Raw genomic sequence first — 9,373 nt, 5'->3', positions numbered from 1 at the left:
GGCTCAATACTTCAACTTCCTGAGGCCCTCTGCGCCATCCCAAATCAAGCTCGCGCGAATTGCAACCCTCTCGATGAGAGTTTCCCGACCCACTAAGCCAGTAGGATAGCAGGGGGTAGTTGTCACAGAACCACCCCTTCCAATACCGATGGAATTGACCTGAAGCAACTCCCACCTCAAAACCAAACTGGAGCCAAAACATAGACCGAGGAGCTAGTGATGCAGCCTAGAGCACAATTCGTCCTCCGTGGGCAGAATTGGATGCACAAACAACAAACTCATAAGACCCCGGTGGAGCCACAACGCTGCAACCACCCTTGGTGTGCCAATATCCCACGAGCCTCCCCAGGAGGATACCTCGCCTTGCTCCCAACTAATCCATACCTCACATCTGCCGCCTACCCAGGGCCATGACCTCTGTTAGGCAAACCACAGTTCAAAACCCAAATTCTCTATAGACCCCCACCTCATCGCCCATCACAATACACTGAAAGCCTTCCCAGGCTGAGATGGAGATTTAACGATGCAATCAGCAGGAAGGATGCCCGCGTGCTGGGTATTAATGATGCCCATAGTCATTAAGGAGCATTCAGTGGGTGTGTGGAAGCCAGACGAGCTTCGTACGCCGCCCGTTCGCCACACATTATTTCGATTCCGTCACCCCCATCGGGGAATTGATATTTAGATCTTTATTTTTCCTTTGTTAATGTGCTCTTATTGTAAATGCATCCCACTATTAGAACAATCGTGTAGGATCTATGAATGTTGTTTCACTATTATAGTTTGTTTCCACCATAATTTTTTTGGCACATCAGATAGTGTCTCCTTGGAGGATTCTATGAAAAAGGATGTAATGCTCTATATCTCCCATATATTTGCCGCGACTGGGTGCAAATTTTAATCTAATCTCTACTATATATATATATATATATATAGAGAGAGAGAGAGAGAGAGAGAGAGAGAGAGAGAGATATATATATATATATATATATATATATATATATATATATATATATATATATATATATATATATATATATATATATATATATAATAAAAATATTAAACATTAAATTTGTAATTTTATTTTATTTTATAATATTTTTTCATTAAAATTAAATAAAATAGATTTATAATAATATTATTTTATCATATAAAAATATAAAAATTTGGAATCATGATAAAACTATATTAATTTAAAATTTCAGTTTTTAATAATTTGAATCCATTTACAATTTAATAAAATAAAGGCCAGGAGAATATTATTTCACCACATATAAATTTTAGATCATAATAAAATGTGTGTACATCTGAAATTTATATTAGATTTTTTATAATATTTATGATTGGAAAAAACTCATTATATCACAAGATTAACTTACTATGTTTTTCTTTATAAGATTCACATAAACACATTATGATATTGAAAAAAAGAATGAATAAATTCATATTATGTTTCTTCCTAATGTCCTGCTTTTATATGCTCAAGTAGGTAGGAGTTAAGATTGCATCTTATCCAAATGTTGAAGAATACAAATTTGGGTTGAACACCTTACTCTTCTAGTTGTTGGGCTTGACAATTATGAACACCTATAATTCCAACTCGATAAATTCTCCTTATCTTATGATGCATGAGCATACCCCCCCCCCTCCCCCAAACCAAACCTGATATTTGGGAGCCTCTAAAAGGCGCATTGTAGCACTCGTAGCAAGATGAAACGATTTCCTCTAATTTTGTAAATTTTAAGTGAATATCTGAAGCCTCTAAAAGGCGTGTACTCATGGCAAGAGGACATGATTCCTCATATATGTTAGGTTTTTTCTTCTTCTTCTTGTTATATAGGCAACTTGCGAATGTCCTAACAAAAGGCGACTAGTACGATGTAAAATTAGGCTAAGAGGGCGTCCAGGACCTAAGAGGTTGTGATATATATTCATGTTTTATTTTAATCTAAGTATCCAATGTGTTTGTAAATTTGTGTGTTGTCTTATGCCTACAAACCATATCAATTGTATATTATGTCATGGTTGCTGTATTTTTGTTTGAGAGCCACGAGAATTATTGGTGATTGTAGGTGGTCGTAGTCACTGTAGAGAGAGATGGTGTAGAGGCCGACGTGAATAATCGAAGAGAACATTCACTCAAGCCCTTGGAGTTTGAACGCGAGGTTGAATGAGGAATGGGAATGCAAGCATATAGAATGCATGAAGAGGAGGGCCAAAAGCACAAGAGGGAACCGTGAGTCTGAACCCCCTCACTTCTCGTGTGACATCATAAGGGTACCCTGCATAAAGCGTTGATCTCCTCTATTGAGTTTCAATCATCTAATCATTTTGGTGGAACCATGAGAAGAACATAGAGTGCATACCCCCCTCTCCGTTGTTGACGTTATAGTGGGAGGCACCCTGCAATTCCTGTCAGCCATTGATTTGCAACATTAAATCAAGGTCATTGAGCCTTGGACCAATCACATCCCGTCAAGCTCCAGATGAGGGTTCATCGGAGAACTTGTTTTGCACTCGATAACACTATCAGGCCCCACGCGAAAGTGTCCATTAGACCCAAGAGGGGTTGATCGAGTTTGGGAATTGGTGGTGTCCGATGAGCCCAAAGTTCTTGATCTTTGTCATTCAATCTTCTGATCCGAATTTAGACAAGAACGCAACAAATCACAGAGATAACCATAAACACAGATATGCAGTGGAAATAATACTTCATTTCATTACTGTAAAATACTGAAATATGCTTACAACCAGAAATGGAAATGAACCAGCTAGGGCGATGGTAGCTTATCTCTGAGAAGAGATGTGGCGGCCACATGCCTCTGAACTGTGTTACAATGAGGCTCGAAGGCCTATTTATTGTTGAGAAACAATGGAAAACCTTTCACATCCCGAAACCTAACCCTAGAAGATGAAACGCCAAATTGTGGGCCCCGTTTGGGTAAATTGGTACATCAATTTCCCGGGGTCGTAACTTTGGCATACGATCTTCGTTTGACGCGTACAATAGCTCATTAGAAAGATCTATCTGAGCACTACCACTTTGGGAGGCAACATGGGTCGTTTAGCGCCTCAAAACGGCTCGGGAAGTTCATGACCCGAAAAACTACTAAAAATAGTAAACTGTGCTACAATTTAGGAAACTAAAAAAGCTTAAAGAGACAGTTGTGGGGGTCCAAATGGGATAGGTGGGTGGCCACCAACATCCACCTGGATCATTCCTCCCCCATTTGGAAGCAATGGTCCCCATTGCGTTGAGTTCCTCCCTGAGATGAGGAAGCTTCTGGTGAGCTGGGTCTCTGGTGAGCTGTTTTGTAATCTCTGATGTGACTAGAAATGGTGGGAAGCATGGTTGACGATGGTCCACATTGAACACTTGGTGCAAGCAAAGGAATGGAGGAATGTTGTGCTTCAAAGCATTGTTGCCCGTAGCCTTGGTACTGGTGTAAGGACCATGTCGGAGTGGTCGGAGCTTCTGATGGGCTCTTGTAAGGCGTTCTTTTTGCAGATGTAACCAAACTTTGTCGCCCACCTGAAACTTGTGTGGTACCCCTATGGGTGAGGAGAAGTTGTTCCTGTGTTCTATCATGACCGTATCCCTTTGTTGCTGCTGCTGCGTGGAGGAACCCTTTGCGGGGGTCATGGATGTAGCAACGATCTTCCCCTTACTTTGGGAGTGAGCCAGACAGATGAATTTCCTGGTCTGGGAGATGAGCTTGCTGCCTTTCTTAGCAGTGATCAAAGAGGTGGTGGTAGGTGGGGCTACCTCCGGTATCCTGTATAATGAATCACCCAAAAAAATAATGACAGCACGAGGCCTTGACTCATACACAGCATGTCGCCTCCACAAGTATGGCTGGCCTAAAAGTACATCGCAAACATCTAGAGGTGTAACATCACACAATACCTCGTCCATGAAGGGCTTAATGCTGTAGGGAAGGCGACACTGCTGGCGAACTTTGAGATCTCGTCCTTCATGAAGCCACCCGATAATGTACGGCTGTGGGTGTGCTGTAGTCGGTAGGCCCAACCGCTTCACGAACTCTGTTGAAATAAGGTTCTTTTGGCTGCCACTGTCAACAATGAATTGCAGTGGCGAACCCTTCACCCACATCTCTGAGTGGAAAAGATGCTCCCCTTCCTCTGGATTTTCGGACTCATTTTTCTGGATCTTGGCGGTGGCAACAGTGGCACTGGGATCTGCATCAATGATCTGCTTCCCTTTGCCATTCCCCTTGTCGGGTTCTGGCTCAGGGTCGGAACATGTATCTGATTTGGAAGCCTTCAACTCGGCCACCAGCGACTGCTTGGTCCGACACTCACTTGTGTTATGAGTGGGACTCTTGTGGAACTCGCACCACTTTCCTGTGTCCTTATTTGGCTTCATGGTGTTGTTCTTTTCTTGCGGCTTCGACAGGTTGTCTTGGGTCACCCCGCCTTGGCTTTGTCCTTTGGGCTTCGGATTGGCAGATCCAAAGTCTCGCTTCTTCTGTTTGAACTTTTGCTCGATTTTGACAGCATACCGGTACGCCGTGCCGAGTGAGGAGATGTTCAAGAACTCCATCTCTTCTTGGATGTATCTGTGCAGGCAGCCGCGGTATTTGAGTACCAGATGTAGCCTAGAATCTTTGATACCCAACTGTGTGCGAAGGGTATGAAAAATGTTTGTGAACTCCGGCACATCTTGGTCTCGTCCCTGCCGCAGTGTGGTCCATTTGATGTATTTGTCCTCATAGCTTTTGACAGGGTAGTGCTGCTCCTTGACGGCATCCCGAAAGTCATTCCAAGTGGGTGCAGCTGAAAATAGTGAGCCTGTACTTTCATCCTTCTGCTCGCAGTAGGTTTCCCACCAGTCCTTGACGTGGGGGGCTGCTTTGAGAAGAGCGAAAAAATCTTTTCCTGACTTGAAAATTCATGAACAGAAAAATAACCCTCTAGCAGATTTAACCATTTATCTACGACATCTGCGTCTATTTGACCCTCGAATATGGGGATTTCAAAATTAACTTGTACCTTAAATGGCGTGGCGTTTCCAGAGTAGCTGCTGGAAGCTGATGCGTTGCCTCTGGGCAGCCGTTGAAGAATCTGGGCAAAGTTGTCCATCATCACGTTCCGTTGTCGCTCGAGGGCTTCTTCGAGCAAGATTTTGATAGGATCTCCGACCCCCTCGTCTTTCTTCTCATCCGCCATGGGAGGCCATCGGGATTTGCGAGGTTGGTCTTGCAAAGGCTCGACCAGTTCAAGCCCTAACCCCTTATATCCCGACCTCGTTGGGGACATGCAAAGAAAAACAGAGAAAAAGCAGACCCCTCTGATACCACTGATCCGGATTTAGACAAGAACGCAACAAATTACAGAGATAACCATAAACACAGATATGCAGCAAAAATAATACTTCATTTCATTACTGTAAAATACTGAAATATGCTTACAACCAGAAATGGAAATAAACCAGCTAGGGCGATGGTAGCTTATCTCTGAGAAGAGATGTGGCGGCTACATGCCTCTGAACTGTGTTACAATGAGGCTCGAAGGCCTATTTATTGTTGAGAAACAATGGAAAACCTTTCACATCCCGAAACCTAACCCTAGAAGATGAAACGCCAAATTGTGGGCCCCGTTTGGGTAAATTGGTACATCAATTTCCTGGGGTCATAACTTTGGCATACGATCTCCGTTTGATACGTACAATAGCTTGTTAGAAAGATCTATCTGAGCACTACCACTTTGGAAGGCATTACCCCAGATTTCCCAAAAAACGTCGTTTAGGGCCTCAAAACGGCTCCGGAAGTTAAGGACCCGAAAAACTACTAAAAATAGTAAACTGTGCTACAATTTAGGAAACTGAAAAAGCTGAAAGAGACAGTTGTGGGGGTCCAAATGGGATAGGTGGGTGGCCACCAACATCCACCTAGAGTGCATACCCCCCTCTCCTTTGTTGACGTTATAGTGGGAGGCACCCTGCAATTCCTGTCAGCCCTTGATTCGCAACATTGAATCAAGGTCGTTGAGCCTTGGACCAATCACATCCTGTCAAGCTCCAGATGAGGGTTCATCGGAGAACTTGTTTTGCACTCGATAACACTATCAGGCCCCACGCAAAAGTGTCCATTGGACCCAAGAGGGGTTGATCGAGTTTGGGAATTGGTGGTGTTCGATGAGCCCAAAGTTCTTGATCTTTGTCATTCAATCATCACCATTGATTTGGTTTAGAGGATCACCACGGATGTTAAAGTGTGGGCCTTAAGACAAGGATACTTGTGCTTGTTTTGGACCATGGACTGGTTCACACAGTCATGACTGATGGATGCAAAGTGACAACACTTGGTTTCGAGCCCATGATCACATGAGGGTTAGAATAGATGGACAACAGGGTCCCTGTGCCGATATAGGAGTTGAGGCAGTCGAGGACCAAAGAAGAAAGTTGGTCGTGTGCATTTTTTTTGGGGATTTGGAGGTGTGTGAGCTACATTGCTATAGAAAGGCTGAGATTAACCAAATTTCGTGGGCCGAAAACCCACAGGTTCATGAATCCAACCATTAGAGGTTCAAATTGATTAGACCACTAGAATCAATTTTCATCAAGAGGTATTAGAGTAGGGAGAGATTTCCTATAGGTTGTTGGAGATGAGAACGTGAAAAGTTCTCGAGAGAGGTGAGCAAAGGGAAACAACTAGAGGAGTAGAGGAAGCTCGAGAGATTCCAAAGGAGGTGGATTTGTGATACCAAAATGCTGAGCTAGAGGAGAGATCTTGGTGAGGTTTTTGTGGAGGCTTGGTTATAACTCACTATTTAGTACGAGTATAGGCTCAGTGATACACGAGGAGAAAGACGATCAAGATTAGAGATGAAAAAGATGCAATAATGATTGCATATGATTTGGAGATAATGAAAATTTTCTACCATGGGAGTATGATGCAAGAGCATAACCCCCCAAATCAAATCTGATATTTGACAACCTTTAGAAGGCACATCATGTTACTTGTAGCAAGAGGACACGATTTCCTCTAATTTTGTAAATTCTAAATGGACATCTGAAGCCTCTAGAAGGCGTGTTGTGATTCCTCGTACATGTTAGGGTTTGTTTTTGCTTGTTATATAGGTAGCTTGTAAATGTCTTTGATAGAAGGCGGCTAATAAGATGTAAAATCAGGCTAAGAGGGTGGCTAGGCCTTGAGAGGGAATGATATTGAATCATGTTTTATTTTACTAAGATCTTGTGTTGTCTTATGCCTACAAGCCCTATCAATTGTTTATTATGTCATGCTTGCTATAGTTTTGTTCAAGAGCCACAAGAATTATTAGTGATTGCAGGTGGCCCTAGTTTCTCCAAAGGGAGATGGTGTAGAGGTCAACATGAATAATGAAAAAGAGCATTGAGTGATGCCTTAGAGTTTGAACACGAGGTTGAATGAGAAACGAGAATGTTGGCATATAGAACGTGTGAAGAGGAGGGTCAAAATCATAAGAGGGAACCATAGGTACAAACCCCCCTTCTCGTGTGACATCATGGGGGTACCCCCCCCACAAAGTGTTGATCTCCTCCACCGAGTTTCAATCGTCTAACCATTTTGGTGGAACCAAGAGCAGAACGTAAAGTGTAGACCCCCCTCCTTCGTTGACATCATAGGGGGAGGGGCCACACAATTCCTTCCAGCCATTAATCTACAACATCGAATTGGGCTCGTTGATCCCTGGACTAATCACATCCCATTGTGCTCCAAAGGAGGGGTCGGTAGAGAATTTTTTGCACTCGATAACACTATTGAGCCCCACGTGAAAGTGTTTATCAAACCTAAGAGGGGTTAGTCGGGTTTGGGACTTGGTGGTGTCCAATGAACCTAAAGCCATTGATCTTTGTCATTCAATTGGCGCTATTGATTTGGTTTAGAGGGCCACCACGACTGTCAAAATGAGGGCCACCACGATTGTCAAAGTGAGGGCCCCGATACAAGGCTAATTACATTTGTTTTGGATCATGGAATAGTTTGTGCAGTCGTGACCGATGGATGTTGAGCGAGAATACTTAGTCTCAAGCCCACAGTCACATGAGGGTTGGAATAGATGGAGAGCGAGGCCCCCACACCGATATAATAGTTGAAGCAACCGAAGACCAAAGAAGAACGTTGGTCCTGTGCGTTGTTTTTAGGGATTTGGAGGTGTGCAATCTCCAATGCTGTAGAAAGGACAAGATTAACCAAATTTCACGGGCCCATAACCCACAGGTTTAAGAATCAAACCGTTAAGGGTTCAAATTGATCAAACCCCTAAAATCGGTTTTCATCATCTTAATAGGCCTAAACACCTCTAGAATGCTTATGAGCTAATAGTCTAACATATTCTCCTTACTTTGCCACGCCCAAACACTCCCTACTAACCACCAATACACTCTAAGGTCATTTGTGGGAATCATAATATCCCTTAGCTTTCCCTTGCATATCCCATGTTATGGATCCAATTGCATAAGCAGTAGTTGCAACCACATTTGTTCCAGTTACATATGCATTAACGTGAATTTAGAAGTTTTATGGCACCAACTATTGTCTTTAATGTATATATGCTCATTGATGGTTTTTATTCATAGACGCAAGCCAACCAAACTAACAAGAACTTGAAACATTGCTTTTGCTCATCTATGCGAGATGCAATTAAATCAATAGTTGGTTCTACTTTCTTTTATTATCTAAAGATCACTTTTGCTTCTCTTTGCCTAATGCATTTAAATCAATAACTTATTTTACCTTCTTCTATTATCTATTTACAAGGAGGTTACTAGGACTTCTCTTCCACGCACAAAGAGATAGACTAACTACATAATAGCTTATCCTTGTTGTTATTCTTGTCTTTGTGTCAAACTTGATATCTATTTCAACAAGTATATTGATAGGACCCTTATTATGTTTCAATCCCTATAAACTTATTTTTAAAAATTATTCTCTATACTCATCTGGGAGAAAATAATCAATATTTACTTTTTCATATATGAAATATTTCAATCCATTTTACAAAGATTGCATATGATAAATTCAATGAGAAATATTGACTAAACAACCATCACTAAAGAAAATCTTTTCCATCAAAATCTCTTAGAAAATGTACCTATGAGCAATCTATTCCATTGAAATCTCTAAGGGATGGTATCTATGACCAACCACATGAAACAAGGTTGAAATCTCCAAGGGATTGTACGGAAGGGTCGAGCAGCACTAATTATTATATTATTAGTTAGGAAGAAAAAGTTGCTTGTTCCCCGCTTCCTTGATGCTTATTGGGTGGGGGGCATATGATGAGTGAGCGTTAAAACGATGGCGGCCTTAGCAGTCGAGCCGATGGCGGCCAGTCGAGCATGCTTACGCATCCTGCCGGTTAG

This window comes from Pinus tabuliformis, chromosome 3_2 (assembly GCF_031772625.1).
Source record: "Pinus tabuliformis cultivar Carrire ecotype Pingquan chromosome 3_2, CPIR1, whole genome shotgun sequence".
NCBI classification, from domain to species: Eukaryota; Viridiplantae; Streptophyta; class Pinopsida; order Pinales; family Pinaceae; genus Pinus; species Pinus tabuliformis.
Note: the sequence above shows the minus strand (reverse complement) of the source record.